Genomic DNA, 15,434 nt, shown 5'->3' with positions numbered 1-15,434 from the left:
CAGCAGGGCTGGGCACAGGCAAACCAGGAGATGCTGGAGGCTGTGGCAGACAGCTCTGGGCCCCAGACAATCCCTGGGCTGCCCAGGGCTGCTCTCTTGCTGCCAGACAAGGGGGTCTGGCTGGGCAGGGGAAGGCTGAGGGAGCCAGGGCTGCAGGGAGCAGGGAATGGTGGAGCTGCAGGACAAGGAGCAGAAGGGCCCTGCAGGGCTGCAGCAGAGCTGATTGCAGGGAGCTGCCTTCAGGGCAGGGATTCTGCCCCTGGGCTCTGCCCTGCTGAGGCCACACCTCGAGTGCTGTGCCCAGTTCTGGGCCCCTCACTTTGGGGAAGGTGTTGAGGTGCTGGAGCGTGTCTGGAGAAGGGCACTGGGGCTGCTGAAGGCTCTGGAGCACAAGTGCTGTGAGGAGCAGCTGAGGGAGCTGGGCTTGCTGAACCTGGACAGAAGGAGGCTCAGGTGGGACCTTCTCACTCTCTACAACTCCCTGACAGGAGGGGGGACCCGGGGGGGTCGGTCTCTTCTCCCAGGCCACCAACAGTGGGACAAGAGGGCACAGCCTAAAGCTGCACCAGGGGAGGTTTAGGTCAGACAGGAGGCTCAAGTTCTTCCCAAAAGGGGTGACTGGGTGTTGGAATGGGCTGCCCAGGGAGGGGGTGGAGTCACCGTCCCTGGAGGTGTTTCAGAAAAGACTGGATGTGTCTCTCAGGGCCATGGTCTAGTTGACAGGGTGGGGTTGGGTCATGGCTTGGACTCCATGATCTCAGAGGTCTTTTCCCACCTCGTTGATTCTGTGATTCTGGAATGGCCCCTTGGTTCCATGAGGTTTTGCAGTGTCACAGTGGCCCTTTGATTCCATGAGGTTCCACAGGGTCACAAAGGCCACTGGATTCCATGAGGGTACCAAAGGTCTCGGGGCTCCTTTGATTCCATGAGGCCCCACATGTCACACTGGCAACTTTGTTCCATGAGGCTCCACAGTGGCCCCTGGGTTCCTTTAATTCCATGAGGTCCCGCAGTGTCACGATGGTCCCTTGATCCCATGGGGTTCCGCAGTGTCCCAGGGTTCCTTTGGCTCCATAAGGCTGATCTCAGGCTCTGAGACAGAACTGAACCAGCAGTGGTTGTCCAGAATGTGCCCTAGAAAATATCTGTGTAACCAACTGCAATGGAGAGAAACCAGCCAAGGAAAGGAAAGAAACAATGAAGGGAGGAACTCGTGGTTCACAGAAGCAGCAAAGCAGGCAAAGGTGGGGTGTTACAGAATCCCAGAATGAAAGAATGTGCGAGTTGGAAGGGACCCCAGAGGGATCATCAAGTCCAACCCTGAGCCCTGCCCAGGCCCATCCCCAAGAGTCACAGCCTGTGCCCCAGAGGATCATCCAAACTGTCCTGGAGCTCTGTCAGCCTTGGTGCTGTGCCCACTGCCCTGGGGAGCCTGTTCAGTGCCAACCACCCTGGGGGGGAAGAACCTCTTTCTAACATCCAAGCTGAGCCTGCCCTGACACAACTCCAGGCCATTCCCTGGGGGCTGTCCCTGGTCCCCCCAGAGCAGAGCTCAGGGCCTGCCCCTCCTCTGCCCCTCCTGAGGAAGTTGGAACTGCCATGAGGTCTCCCCTCAGTCTCCTCTTGTGCAGCTGAACACCCCAAGTGCCCTGAGCTGCCCCTCCTAAGGCTTCCCCTGCAGAGCCTTCCCCATCCTGGTGGCCTCCTTTGGACACTCTCGACTGGCTCAATCTCTTCCTTCCATTGTGTCCCCCCAGAGTGCCCCACTATTGAGGTGAGGCCGCCCCAGGGCAGAGCAGAGCGGGACAATCCCCTCCCTGGCCCGGTCATGCTGGGCCTGATGCCCCCAGGACAGGGTTGTCCCTCCTGGCTGCCAGGGCACTGCTGACTCCTGGCCAAGTGGGCACCCCCAGGACCCCCAGGGCCCTTTCCCAGCACTGCTCTCCAGCCTCTCATTCCCACTCTGTCCCCACATCTGGGGTTGCCCCATCCCAGGGGCAGAATCCGGCACTGCCCCTTCTTGAATTTCCGTGGCTCTGCTGCCAACCCATCCCACCACCGCCCCAAAACACCCACCGGGGACCCCCAAAATCCCCCTAAGGGGCATTTGCGGCTCAGCTTTGGAGTCCTGTAAGATCCAAACATTCTCCCCCTACATCCCCCCCTTCCAAAAAAGAAACAAACACCAAAACCCCCACCAAGATATTTGGGACGAGCTCCCCCTTCCCGATCCCCCGCGAGATGGGGCGGGGGGGACGATCCTGTTGCCGTTCCCGCTCCGCCTTTCTCCCTGCCCTTCCTGCCGCCCCTCCTTCTCCTGCTGCATCGCTGCGGCCGCGGGCGGAGCTCTGGGGTGAGCGGGGGAGGGGGACGAGCCGATGGGAAAGGGGGGAAAGGGAGGGAAACGGGGGGTAGGACCCCCAAAGGGAGCACGGGGGGCGGTGGGTGAGCCCCAAAGGGAGCTGGGGGGAGCCGGGGTTTGGGGGGCCGGTGGGCAAGGGGTGGGCGAGGGGGGCTAAGGGGAGGTGGGAGAGCGGGCAAGGGGTTCCCTTGGGGGTCCCTTGGTGTCCCCATGCGTTGATCTGTGGAGAGGGGGGCCCTGGAGAGGGGACACCCCGGGCTCGCTGTGCCGAGCCGGCGGTCGGGGCCGTGCTGTTGGTTGCCGATCCCGGCCGGCTGAGCCAAGAGCCCGGCCACGTGTGCGGGGCCCGATCCGCTCCCTGCTCTCGTTGCCCCGGGGCAGCCTCTGGTGTCCTCCCGGCTGTGGGGGCGTTTTGTTGGCTCGGGCACAGGCGGCCCTTGTGCGGGGCTGTGTGCCGGGGGGCTGCTGGGGGTCCCCGGTGGGTGTTTTGGGGCGGTGTCGGGATGGGTTGTGGGCAGAGCCCCGTGGGTGGTCGGGGGGCTGCGGGTCCCCCCCTTGTTGGGGGTTGGTGTTGGTGGGTGAGGCCCCGGCGGCTCCATTGTGAGGCCGGTGTGGGCGGGGGGGGCTGGTCCGGGGGAGCCGGAGGGAGCCGAGGCAGCGGGTTTGGGGAGCCCTCGGGAGAGCCGGGGGTGGGGGGAGGAAGGGCGGGAGCCCCGGAGTGTGGAGAGCGGAGCGGGGCGATGGCGGAGCTGGGGGACCCCCGGCAGGCTGGAGGGGGGAGCAGGGAGAGGGAGGAGCCCCGGGAGGCTGCAAGGGGGGTCCCGGAGAAGGGGGAGCCTGGGCAGTGGGGACCCCTGGGATCCCCGGGCCAAGAAAGTGGAGAAGGCAGAGAGGGGGAATGTCTGGGAACCCGGCCCCCTGAAGCAAAGAGTGAGGGGAGAAGGGACCCCTGGGACCCCCAAAAGCTGAATGTTATTATTTTGGGGGTTTTTATGGACAAGATGCCCGGTGAGTCCTAGAGCTGGACTTGGGCAGGAGGAACCCCCAGGACAACGTGCTCACACCTTGTTTTTCCCTCCCCAGCAGGATTTCTGCTTCCCAAAGCTTGGGCGGATGGAGGAGGAGGCTGCGAGGAAGAGGAAGATGCCTTGGGCCCCCCAGGCAGGTGAGGAGGAAGTCAGTGCCCCTTTGGGTGGGTCTTTTGTCTTTTGTGGCCGTCCTGGTGGGGCCGGAGTTGGGGGGATGTCCTTGGGCTTCCCTGTGGGCCGGAGGCAAATCCCCTGCGTGTCCTTGTTGGTTCCTGCCCCAGGCCCCGAGGTGAGGCCGGAGAGCGCGGAGGACAAATCCCCCCGGCAGAGCTTGGTGGGAGAGGCCGTTTTGAAGGGCTCCCCGGCGCAGGAAGGCAGCGGGGAGGAAAAGGGCCGGAGATGCCCCCGCAGGAGGGGCTGCAAAGCCAGCCCAGGGGGCTGTGAGGAGGAAAGAGCCAGCGTGTGCCGGGAAGGCGGCCGGAGCTTGAGGTGGAGCTGCGAGCTGGTGGTCCCTGAGCAGCCTCCCAGCAGGGAAAAGCACTTCACATGTGGGGAATGTGGGAAGAGCTTCAGGAAGAGCACGACCCTCCTCAGCCACCGTCGCATCCACAGTGGGGAACGGCCCTACACGTGTGGGGTGTGTGGGAAGAGCTTCAGGAAGAGCTGCACCCTCCACAGGCACCGTCGCATCCACACTGGGGAACAGCCCTACACATGTGGGGAGTGTGGGAAGAGCTTCAATCAGAGCTCCAACCTCCTCAGACACCAGACGATCCACAGTGGGGAACGGCCCTACATGTGTGAGGAGTGTGGGAAGAGCTTCAATCAGAGCTCCGCCCTGCTCCAACACCAGATGATCCACAGTGGGGAAAGGCCCTACATGTGTGAGGAATGTGGGATGAACTTCAACCAGATCTCCACCCTGCTCCGACACCAGATGATCCACAGTGGGGAACGGCCCTACACGTGTGGGGAGTGTGGGAAGAGCTTTAGGAAGAGCTGCACCCTCCACAGGCACCGTCGCATCCACACTGGGAAACAGCCCTACACATGTGGGGAGTGTGGGAAGAGCTTCAATCAGAGCTCCAACCTCCTCAGACACCAGACGATCCACAGTGGGGAACGGCCCTACATGTGTGAGGAGTGTGGGAAGAGCTTCAAGCGGAGCTCCTACCTGCTCCAACACCAGAGGATCCACAGTGGGGAAAGGCCCTACACGTGTGAGGAATGTGGGAAGAGCTTCAATCAGATCTCCGCCCTGCGCCGACACCAGATGATCCACAGTGGGAACGGCCCTACACGTGTGGGGAGTGTGGGAAGAGCTTCAGGGACAGCTCCAGCCTTTGCAAACACCGTTGCATCCACACCAGGGAATGGCTCTACAAGTGCTTGGAATGTGGGAAGAGCTTCAGCACAAGCACCAAGCTGCTCAGCCACCAGCACATCCACAGTGGGGAACAGCCCTACACGTGTAGGGAATGTGGGACAGCTCCACCCTCTACACCCACCTTCCCATCCACATCAGGGAGAGGCCTCACAAGTGTGGGGAGTGTGGGAAGAGCTTCAGGGACAGCTCTGCCTTGACCTCCCACCAACGGACCCACCGGTAAGAGAAGCCCCGAGTGCCCCGACTGCGGGAAGAGCTTCGGCCGCTGCTCCAACTCCATCAGCCATGGGAGGACCTGCGTTGGATGATCCACAGGGACCCCCGTTGGGCACAGACCTGGTGTGCTGGTTTAAAGGTAAACCAGCAGGGGAAATGACAGCGGTGACACCTAGAATGGGATGGAACACCTGGAATGGGAATGAGAATGCCTGGAATGGGAATGAGGACATCAGGAATGGGATGGGGACAATAGCAATGGGATGGGAACACCAGGAATGGAAATGGGAACACCTGGAATGGGAATTGGGAAATTGGGAGCAGACTGGGGACACTAGGAATGGAAATGGAAACACCTGGAATGGGAATGGGAACACCTGGAATGGGAATGGGAACACCTGGAATTGGAATGGAGACACCTGGAATGGGAACACCTGGAATGGGAATGGGGACACCTGGAATGGGAATGGAAACACCAGGAATGGGAATGGAAACACCTGGAATGGGAATGGGAACACCTGGAATTGGAATGGGGACACCTGAAATTGGAATGGGGACACCTGGAACGGGAATGGGAACACCTGGATTGGAAATGGGGACACCAGGAATGGGAACACCTGGAATTGGAATGGAGACACCTGGAATGGGGACACCAGGAATGGGAATGGAACTACCTGGAATGGGAATGGGAACACCTGGAATGGAAATGGGGACACTAGGAATGGGAATGGGGACACCAGGAATGGGAATGGAAACACCTGGAATGGAAATGGGTACACCGGGAATGGAAATGGAGACACCTGGAATTGGATCACCAGTAATGGGAATGGGAACACCTGGAATGGGAATGAGGACACCAGGAATGGGAATGGGGACACCAGGAATGGGAATGGAAACACCTGGAATGGGAATGGGGGCAGCAGGAATGGGAATGGGGACACCTGGAATGGGAATGGGGACATCAGGAATGGGAATGGGGACACCTGGGCTGGGAATGGGAACATTGGGAATGGGAATGGGAACATCGGGAGCAGGTTGGGAACACCAGGAATGGGAATGAGATCACCTGGGATTGGAATGGGGACACCTGGAATGGGAATGGGAACATTGGGAGCAGACTGGGGACACCAGGAATTGGAATGGGGACACTTCAAATGGGAATGGAGACACCTGGAATGGGATGGGAACAACTAGAACGGGATGGGAACACCTGGAACAGGAATGCAAACCCGTGGAATGGGAATGGGAACAGCCGGGCCCGGGCTGTGTCCCTGGTGAAACAGGAGGCCAGACCCAAAAAAGTTAACTAAGAAATTGGGGCCTGCTAACAAGCTACCAACATCCAAGACCATCTGTGCTCGTTCTGTTCTACTGACTGGAGCAAAGCTTCAGAGAATAGTACAGGAACATGTCCTAGGCCTCGAGGGGATAAATTAGAGAGACAGCAGGATCAGGGAGACATTGGAATAGGAGGAATAGGCCGGGAGCCAGGGCTTTTTCCAAGCTTCAGTGAGCGGGTCAAGAAGAATGGAAGAGAAGGAAGGTCAAGCTGAGGAAGATGAGTTGAAGCCCCCAGAGCCATGGAGGAAGAGTGGAAGTACCCTCAGGATTGAGGGCCAAGAGAAACACCGCCCCAAGCCCCGCCTGAGCTCCACCTCTACTCCGCCTGTTATTAATATGCATCGATAGATGTTGTAATCTCTTGAATATGCATTTAATCCCAGCTGAAGATTGGATAAAAATGCTGATTTTCTGTGAAGCCTTGGAGCAAGTTTGTCCAGCGCCAGCTGGCTTGCTCCCAACGTTGAATAAACAAATACCTTGCTGCTTAAAGATAAAAAAGTCTCTGAGCAGTTTCTCGGACCGATTTTTCGCATTCAGCGCCCAGTCAGTCCCAGGATGATCCCAGTCACTCCTGGTCTCTCCCAGTTGCTCCCAGTTTCCTCCATGTGGTCCCACTCATTCCCAGTTGCCCCCAGAAGCTTCCAGCATGATCCCAGTTGCTCACAGCCACTTCCAGTCATCCCCAGTGCACTCCCAGTTGCTCCCAGTATGATCCCAATCACCTCCTGCATGATCCCACTCACTCCTGGTATGATCCCAGGATGACCCCAGTCACCCTCAGTGTGGTCTCAGTTGCTCCCATCACGGGCCAAGCTTCTCCCACCGTGATCCCAGTATGGTCCCAGTTGCTCCCAGTTGCCCCTAGCACAGATCCAGTCACTCCAAGTATGATCCCAGTCCTCCCTCCTGACAGTCCCAGTCAATCCCAGTTGCTTTTATTGTAAATCCAGTCACTCACAGTTCCTTCCAGTTGCCCCCAGCCTGGTCCTAATTCCCCTTCACATAGTCCCAGTCACTCCCAGTACAGTCCCAGTCACCCCCACCATGGTTGCAGACACTCCCAGGATATCCCAGTAGAGCCCTCAGCATGCTCCTAGTCCTTCCCAGTCACTCCCAGATGCCCCAGTAACATTCCAGTTTCCACCAGTAGGATCCCAGTGACTCCAAGGCACTCCCACTCTATCCTATGTGGCCTCCAGTTGCTCCCAGTAGCCCTCGGTGTGGTCCCAGTTGCTCCCAGTATGATCCCTGTTGCCCCAGTTCTGGTCCTGGCGGGTCCCAGTGTGCTCAGATCCTGCTCCCGGGGGGTCCTGCTGGGTCCCAGTCCTGGTCCCGGTGTATCCTAGTGTCCCAGTCCATCCCAATCTGTCCCAGTCTGTCCCAGTCCATCCCAGTCCATCCCAGTCCATCCCAGTCCCTTCCCAGCCATTTCCCGGGTCCTGCCCCCCACCCCCCAAGATGCTGACGGGGTCGGGGCTCCGTCTTTGGCTTCGTCTCCCTGGGCCTGCCTGGAATGAAGGGGCCGCTGGGACACTGCGGGACCTCCTGAAACCAAAGGAACCCCGGGAGAATTTGGATACTCCTGGAATCAAGGCACAACTGGGACACTGCAGGGCCCTATGGAAAAAAAGGAACCTTGTGACACTGCGGAATTCCTGGAATCCAGGGGCCTTTGGGACATGGGGGCCTCATGGAACCAAAGGAACCCTGAGGTGTTTCCGAAGGTCATGGAATCAAGGGGCCACTGGGACACTGCAGGGCCTCTGGGAATTAAAGGAACACTGGGACACTGGGGCAGGACATCCCCCTGCAATGGCACCAAGACAATGCCCCATTTGCAAAGGGGTCAGTGCTGAGCTGAGAGGGGGCCAGGCCAAGGCAGGAGATGTTGGACCCCAGACTGGTTTCACCCCAAATGAAGCCCCTGATGGTGAGGGAAGCCCTGGAGTCCAAGGCCTGTCAGTCCATGGGTTTCTACCAGAAAGGGCCAGTCCCCTTTCCCAGGGGCAGGTTCTTCCAACAGAACCCTTCTTGGGGGGTGTGTGGAGATTCCTGCCTTGGCTGGGGACCCCCCAAGGTCACTGCTGGAGGTTGAGAGCAGAGATCTCCCCACGAGCGCTGGTCTGGGGGAGTGTCTGAGACTGGAACAGTTAATGATTTATGCATCCTAAGAGACTTCTGCAGGCTTTTGACTTTCTGATGGGCAGCTGGGCCCATCCCCCCTCCTCCAGTGCAGAAGATGTCAAGCCCCCAAAAGGCGGGAAGAGCCGAGTTTACCACGCCCTCCACATGAACTCCGCGCCAAAAAGGGGGACACCCCCCTATGGAAACAACTCCCCGCCTTGGGGAGGTGCAAAGGATATGGATATTGACTGGTGACTTTGGGGGTTTGGGGGGGATTTTTCCTTCTTCTCCCCCCACCGCCTGCGGATCCAGACCATTGCTTTTTACATGGCTGGATCCAGTGGGCGGTGACTATTTACGTTTTTACCACTCTCATCTTTTCTTCTTTCTTGCTCTCCCTTACTCTTACCCTGTCTTTCTCTCCCCTATGCATTTTTCTCCTCCCCCGCAAGGTTGGCCTTGTTATATGACAGCCCCCAAAATGCTGGCATACCTGTTGATACAAAATTGTTCAAATAAACCTTGTCAATATGTTTTCAGACACCGATTATTCAGTGTTGTTTCACTTTAATCCACCCCAAGGGAATTATGGATAAAACCTGAGTTACCCCCCCGCCTTTTTCCTGGGGGGGGTTGTAACAGTCACTGCTGTCCCTGTGACGTCACCGCTGTCCCTGTGATGTCATCGCTGTCTCTGTGATGTCACCACTGTCTCTGTAATGTCACCGATGTCCCTGTGATGTCATTGATGTCCCTGTGACATCCCCAGTGTCCCTGTGATGTCACTACTGTCTCTGTGATGTCACTGCTGTCTCTGTGATGTCATGACTGTCTCTGTGATGTCACCAATGTCCCTGTGATGTCACTGCTGTGACTGTGATGTCACCGATGTGTCTGTGATGTCATCGCTCTCTCTGTGATGTCATTGCTGTCCCTGTGATGTCATTGTTGTCCCTGTGACATCACTGCTGTCCTTGTGATGTCACCGGTGTCTATGTGATGTCATCAATGTCCCTGAGATGTCACCGCTGTCCTTGTGATTGTGATGTCACTGCTGTCCCTGTGATGTCACTACTGTCTCTGTGATGTCACCAATGTCTTTGTGATGTCACTGTTGTGTCTGTGATGTCACTGCTTTCTCTGTGACGCCACTGCTGTCTCTGTGCCTGTGCCTGTGATGTCACCGATGTCTCTGTGATGTCACTGCTGTCCCTGTGATGTCACCAATTTCTCTTCAACCAGATTGCAACCACCACTCTCAACCAGACTGCAGATCACCACTCTCGACCCAACTGCAACCACCACTCTTGACCAGACTGCACCACCACTCTCACCAACAGGGTTTTTTTCCCCTCTCCCTTTACTTTGGGCTCAGGGGGCCCAACAAACACCACTCTGTTCATGCCCCGGGGTGCTGGGTTATACATTTGGGTTTTGTGGGTTAAAACCAACTGTTTGTCTGTATAATCAGACTTATAGTATTATTTTATTAAATTGTTATTCTGACTTAAAATCTCTCTTTTGGGTTGAGTTCATTTCCCCTGCTGGTTTACTTTTAAACCAGCACAATCAGACTGCTCAAATTACCGTGATATTACTCTGCTCTCCATTGCTGGCAAAATCCTGGCAAGAATACTCTTGAACAGACTAATACCCACTACAGCAGAAGGAATTCTCCCTGAAAGCCAATGTGGTTTCAGAGCCAACAGGAGTCCCACAGACATGGGATTTGTTCTCAGACAACTGCAAGAGAAGTACAGGGAACAGAACAAAGGTCTCTATGGAACCTTTGTTGACCTCACCAAGGCTTTCAATACTGTGAGCAGGAAAGGTCTGTGGCAGATTTTGGAACGTTTAGGTTGTCCCCCCAAGTTCCTTAAAATGATCATCTCACTCCATGAGGATCAGCACGGCCAAGTCAGATATGGCAATGCACTTTCTGAGCCCTTTCTAATAACCAATGGTATGAAACAAGGCTGCGTTCTCGCACCAACCCTATTCACAATCTTTTCCAGCAGGATGCTCCAAAGGGCCACGGCAGACCTCGATGATCAGGACGGGATCTACATCCGATACCGTACTGATGGAAGCCCTTTCAACCTAAGGCAGCTGAAGGCCCACACCAAGACCTTAAACCATCTTGTCCAGGAGCTGCTTTATGCTGATGACGCCGCCCTCGTCGCTCACACAGAAGCAGCTCTGCAGCGTTTAACATCCTGCTTTGCTGAGGCTGCTGAGCTCTTTGGGCTGGAAGTCAGCTTAAAGAAGACAGAAGTTCTCCATCAACCTGCACCTCAGGAAGTCCCCCATCATCCCCATATCACCATTGGCCAATCAGAGTTCAAATCAGTCCAGCAGTTTAATTACCTTGGCAGCCTCATCTCCTCGGATGGTGAGATTGACGGGGAGATGGACAACAGGTTAGCAAAGGCATAGAGAGCTTTTGGAAAACTCCACAAAAGAGTTTGGCGAAATAAACACTTGAAGAAAAGCACAAAGATCAGTGTTTACAGAGCCATTGTGCTGTCTACTCTCTCATATGGGTCCGAATCCTGGGTCATCTACAGCCACCACCTGCGACTCCTGGAACGCTTCCATCAACGCTGCCTCCGTACAATCCTAAACATCCACTGGTCAGATGATGTGACCAATCCATCTGTTCTAGAACAGGCAGCAGTCACAAGCATTGAGGCCATGTTGCTGAGAACACAGCTGTGCTGGGCAGGGCACGTCTCCAGGATGAAGGACCAACCACCCCCTCCCTAAGATCGTGCTCTGGGGTGAACTTGCCACCGGCTGCTGTAAGAGAGGAGCCCCGAAGAGGAGATACAAGGACTGCCTGAAACAACATCTCAGCCTTGGCCATATTGATCTCCATCACTGGTCTACTCTGGCCTCCAGTCGGGAGGTCTGGAGACACCCCATCTCTAATGCTGCTGCTGCCTTTGAGAACGCAGCAGGATCAGCATCGAGGAGAAAAGACAACGCAGAAAGAACCATGTCCTGTCCATCCCATCCAAGGAGTCTTTCTGCTCTGCCTTTTGCAACTGGACGTGTCTATCTCGTATTGGCCTCTTTAGCCACCAGTGTGCTTGTAACAAATGTGGACAGAGCCGTTCCCAGATCTTCCTCCGTGAAACCCAGCCATGATGAACACACATGCAGTGAATATGTATGAGCCAGTTGCATCCAAGGGAAGCTGTGAGGGGGAGCAGTGCCTGTGAGGCCAAGCTGTGCCCCGCGCGTCAGGTGCCCAAACAAACACCGGCTCAGCAGCACCTCTGGCTCTTGGGTTTAATATCGCCGCTTTTTCCCGGCATCAGACCCGGGCCCGGGGGGATCGGGGGTCGTTCCCAACCGGCTCCGCTCCGCCCTCGGGCCCCGCTGGGGCCGCCCCGCAGTTCCCACCCGGCTCCGCCGCACGGCCCGGGCCCCGCGTGTCCCGCTGCCGCCTGCCCGGCCCCGCCGAGCCCAGAAACGCCGCCAAATCGCTCAGGGGGACCAAAAAACCCTTCCCGTGGGCAGCCAGGGGCGCGGGGGGTCCCTGTGAAGGCCCTTGCCCTCAGTCACTGCTGGGCACCCGCCGCCCCCCGCCCCGAGCCGGGGCCCTTCCCAGCGCTCCCAGTGTGCCCAGCCAGCCCCGAGCGCCCCAGGGAGGGCTTCAGCTGGGCACGGCACACCGGGGCTGCTGGGGGTCCCACCTCACTGCGGGGCCCTTGGTTCTTCCCGGGCTGGGCAAACCCGGCGGGGGGAGGTTTGGGCCACAACTCTGTCCCCTCCTCCGCTCGGCCCACGGGATTCGGGGCCGTTTTCCCTTTTGGGGGCAAAGAAATCCGAGCTGTTGAGCACTGACAGGACGCAGCAGCCCTGCAGCCTGCGGAGCCCGGGCTGGCCTGTGCCTGGCAGAGGAACAAAGCAGCTCAGGGACAAATGACTCCGTGGTTAATTAGCCTAATAAATTGCTCCTAATTCGGGGGCAGGAGAAGTGAGGCCCCAGGGCTTCCTGCCCCCCACACGGCTGGGAAAGCCGGGGCAGGAGCTCCACAACGCTGTATTTGTGTCTATTTTCAGATAGACCTGGCATTTCATTGACTGATTCTCGACATTTTATGCCTGTTTAATGATATTTTATTGATTCTCTTCGACATGAGGATCAACATCTGGATCCTTATGGACATGGTGCTTTCCAAGGAGAGCAGGACACAGGCAGAGCCAGGAGAACCAGCCTGCAATCACACAGTGCCACCTGGCAGAGATGTTGTAGAGCAAAGACTCCCTTCAGGTTGGAAGGAAACTCTGCATTCAGTGAGCTGCCTGGAGAATGTGTGCCCATAGCTCTGTGGGAAGCTGAGAGCAGGGAATAACATTCCCAAGCAGCTGCATCTCTGCCCGGGAGGAAGGACTGTCTGCAGGTTCCGACACTTCTGAGTTTGACCCTTCAGACCACAGTGACCCTTTCAGAGAAAATGCTGAGGACAAGTGTATTTGAAGAGCTCAAGCTGACTGAGAAGGCCTGCAAAGCATCCTGGAGAGCTGATTTCCAAGATCTCCGTGGGCATTTGGCACCTTTATAAACTTCTCTTCTTCCCTCAGTGCCCAGGGAACACCAGACAAGGTCACACAAGGGTTTTATTTATTGGTTCATATAATTTTATTTATTAGCATCTAAAACTTCATTCATCTGTTTATATAATTTCATTTATTTGTATAAAATTCTAATTATTTGTTTATTAATTTTAAATATTTGTTTATGCAATTTTATTTATTTGTTCATATATCTTTATTTATTAGCATCTATAATTTCATTCAATTGTTTTAAACTTTCATTTATATTTAAATAATTTTTTTTCATATAATTTATACTTTTAAATGTTTATATAATTTTTACTTGTTTAATTTTAACCATTCGTTTCATTTTATTTATTTATTTGTAATTAGTTGTTTATATAATTTTAATTATCAGCATATAACATTTGATCTATTCATTCAGATAATTTGATCTATCAGCAGATATAATCTGATATTTTTGTTGATATAATTTTAATAATTTGTTTATATAATTTAATTTGTTTCCATAATTTGTTTTATTTGTTTCTATAATGTGATTTACACATTTATATAATTTTATTTAATTGCATTTAGAATTTTGTTTCTTTGAATATATAATTTGATGTATTTCTTTATATCATTTGATTTCTTTGCTTTCAATCCTTGCTCTTCCCTTTTCCCAGCCAGGGCCTCTCTGGTTCCTGGGCCGTGTCTGGGGGGTCATTAAAGCTGATTCCGGAGGGGATTGCCCGGTTTGCAGGGACAACCCCAAAGACCTTTCCCTTTCCCTTTCCCTTTCCCTTTCCCTTTCCCTTTCCCTTTCCCTTTCCCTTTCCCTTTCCCTTTCCCTTTCCCTTTCCCTTTCCCTTTCCCTTTCCCTTTCCCTTTCCCTTTCCCTTTCCCAGCTGGACAAGGCTGGGAAGGGTCTGGAGGAGCCTCCCCCATGGCACAGTTGGTTTTCCAGCAGGGACGAAGGTCTGGGAGTTTTGGCAGAAGGAGCATCGGGATTTATTCCCAGAATAAGGAAATATTGACCAGAGGGAAGTCCAAGCCGATATTTACTCCGAGTTTCCCTAAATCCAAGTGTTTCCAGGGAGTGAAATGCCGAGTGCAGACCCACAGATTCCCAGGGCCGGGCATTCTCCAGACCTGGTGTCCCAGTTTAACCAGATTGCAACTTAGAAATTCAGAGACTTCAGGTGGAAGTGTGGAAAAGGAAAAGAAGCAGCTTTTTATTGAAAAAATCTGAATAAACAACAAACAGTACAATCAAAAACTTTCAGAAGAAAACAAAACAAAGTCCCAAATCCCCAGATGGGGAGGAGAAACCGGGGAGCACGTCAGCCTGGAGCACCCCCTCAGCCGGCACTGAGGTACGGCCCGGCCCCCCCAGCCCCGGGGGCACACTGGCAGGGGGGCCGGGGGGAAAGGGGGCAACTGGGGGAAACTGGGAGGGAGACTGAGGGGGAACGGGAAAGGCTCAGGGGGCGATGGAGAGGCTGAGAAGGAGGTTGGTGGGTGCTGGGAGGGCTGAGAGGGGCTTTGGGGAGTCCTGGGGGCAACTGGGAGGGAGTTTGGGGGAGCCTGGGTGGGAGGGGAGGAAGGCTGGGGGGGGTTGAGTTGACTGGAAGGGGTTCTGAAAAGTCATGAGGGGGCTGGGAAGGGGCTGGGAGGGGATCAGGGGGGTCGTGGAGGTGATGGGAGGGGGGTTGGAGGGTCCTCAAGGGGCTGGGAGGGGCTTTGTGGGATCGCAGAGGGGCTGGGAAGGGACTGGCAGGAGGTTTGAGGGACCCCCGGGTGGGCTGGGGGAGAGCGGGTCGGGCTCTGTGGGGTGCCGGGGGGTGCGTGGGAGGAGGTTTTGGGGGTGCTGACCCCCCCGGCTCCCCCCAGAGATGCCACCGGACACCGTCCGCAGCAAGATCCTGGTGGGGGTCGGGGGCTTCGTCTTGGGCTTGGTCTTCCTGGCGCTGGGGCTCGGCTTCTACCTGCGGGAGAAGGTAAAGGAGGGTCCCCAAATGGGGGTCGTGTCCCCCCCCTTGCTCTCCCACAGCCTCTGGGCCCCCCCTGTTCCCCCAGCGCCTTTGCTCTCACCCCCTTTTCTCTCCCCACAGAGCTCCTGAGCCGCCGGCGGCCGCAGCCCCTCCCCGTGGCCTCGGGCCCAGCCGGGACCCCCCAGTCCAGCCCCACCTGCACTTTGGGGGGGTCGTGTGTCCCCCCCGGCCCTGCTTTTGTTCACACCCCAGCCGGCTGCTCCCAGTGTTCCCAGTAAAGATTCCCAGTTCTCTGCAGTCCTGGTTATTTGAGACATTGAGGTGGCTCTGAAAATCCCAGGAACAGGGGATTTGGGCACTCCAAGCTCCTCAAATCTTGGAAAAGAGGAGTTTGGGCACCATCAGTGTCTGAAAAACAAGGGAACTGGGGGGTT

The 15,434-nt window shown here is 55.8% G+C and overlaps 2 protein-coding genes across 2 annotated transcripts in view; one reads left to right on the top strand and one right to left on the bottom strand.

The window, feature by feature from the left end:
* Positions 1-15,434, bottom strand: part of LOC127464165 (uncharacterized) — a 348,813-nt gene that overhangs the window by 194,949 nt on the left and 138,430 nt on the right. The window lies entirely within an intron of this gene.
* The window catches only part of LOC127464161 (zinc finger protein 501-like), a gene marked incomplete at its 3' end in the record, with an annotated part of 84,187 nt that overhangs the window by 17,693 nt on the left and 51,060 nt on the right, over positions 1-15,434 (top strand).

The sequence above is a fragment of the Manacus candei genome, unplaced genomic scaffold (assembly GCF_025592945.1).
Source record: "Manacus candei isolate 608988 ecotype Guabito, Panama unplaced genomic scaffold, ASM2559294v1 h1tg000197l, whole genome shotgun sequence".
Classification (NCBI taxonomy): Eukaryota; Metazoa; Chordata; class Aves; order Passeriformes; family Pipridae; genus Manacus; species Manacus candei.
Note: the sequence above shows the minus strand (reverse complement) of the source record. Positions and strands in the feature narration are given on the sequence as shown.